A 1,668-nucleotide genomic window follows, 5' to 3' on the forward strand; every position below is an offset into this window, starting at 1 on the left:
GGGCACTCCCTATGTGACCTTGATCTGGGGACTCCAGATTCCTTGGAATCATGTGACAGATCTGGAGGATGGTAGGAAATAGTTCATGGAATTTATGCTGGTTCTTCACGAGCTGTACACGGCATCACCAATATATTTTTTTTCCCTCTTCAGGTCCTTTATTCTATCAGCCATTTAAGTAAACTCTTCAAAGCATTTCACGCTGTCCTTTTTCCCAACAGAGAGGTTGGTCTTTAGAGGAAAGAAGTGATTAGTGAAGAGTGGCTCCTTCTGTAGTGACGTCCAGGTCATTGGTCTGGTACATGAGCCCCACCATCCTGTTCACCCTCCTCTTGCCCCATTCTTTGTGCCCAGACTCTACTCTCTGTCTTCCTGTCACATCTGCTTACTTGTTCTTTCCCGGACAAGCCATGTTCTTTCTCCCCTCTAGGACTTGGGCCAGGCTCTGCCTCCCCCACTGGACTGTGAGTCCCACAAAGGCATGAACTGGGGCTGGCTTGGTCCCTGCAGTGCTGCTCAGAAAATACCAGCTAAATGAAGTAACAAACCGATGATGGATGGACAGAAGGATGAATTAATGGTGGTTCCTTGATCCAGCAGATATGTTCCTTCCCCTTGTTCTATGCTTGCACAGGCCTACAGAGACATCTTTCCCAGAGATAATTTTTTAAAAAGTAGCTCATATTTTGAGTGCTTACTATTCCTTTCAGATCTCAGTTCAGGTAGCTCTCCTCTACAAAGCCTTTCTGACTCCATGTCCCTGGGTTAGATGCCTCTCCTGAGTTCCAAAGTTTCCACTCCCCTGACTACTCTGGGTCATCCCTATCTGAGGACTGTAAGGCCCATGAAGACAGGGCTGGGGCTGTTTTGGTCATTGCTGGGTCTCCAGTCTCCCTACAGTGGGCTGGACATTGGAGAGGTGTTCAAGGAATGTATATTAGATAAATATATGAGTGAAAGGAAGGATAGATGGCCTGGGTCCTCTTGCTGGCTACTCATCCCTTTGTTTCCTTCACCAGTTCCCTCTTCCAGGAAGCCTGCTCTGATCTCAATCTCGTAATTATTTAATGTCTCTTCCCCTTGATATGAGTTTGTGGAGGATGGGATCAACTCTCTTTTTGCCAGTGCATCCCCTCCAGGGCAGGGTCAGGTGCCCCCTTTGTGTTCCTCCAGCCCCTTGGGCTCCTCCATTCCAGCCCTACTCACTTTGGATCATACCTGTCTGGGGATGGGTCTGTCTTCCCCTCTATACCTTGAGCCCCAGGAGGGCAGGGCTGGGGATTTGTTGGTCATTACTGTGACCCTAACAATACTCAGCACAGGATGTGATCCAGAGCAGATGTCCAGTGCTTGTTAAATAAATGATAAATGAATAATCAACATTATCCATTGACTAATACTTTGTTTAACATTTGGTGTTTGCATCATTGACTCTGCATATACAATTGACCCTTGAACAACATGGGTTTGAGCCACACAGGTCCACTTATACACGATTTTTTTTTTCTTCAGTATAATATATCACTATAGATGTATTTTCTCTTTCTTATGATTTTCTTCTTTTTTGAAAAAGTAGGCTCCATGCCCAGCATGGAGCCCAACACAGTGCTTGAACCTACGACCCTTAGATTAAGACCTGAGCCGAGATCAAGGGTTGGAAGACTAACT

The sequence above is a fragment of the Neomonachus schauinslandi genome, chromosome 16 (genome assembly GCF_002201575.2).
Source record: "Neomonachus schauinslandi chromosome 16, ASM220157v2, whole genome shotgun sequence".
Taxonomy (NCBI): Eukaryota; Metazoa; Chordata; class Mammalia; order Carnivora; family Phocidae; genus Neomonachus; species Neomonachus schauinslandi.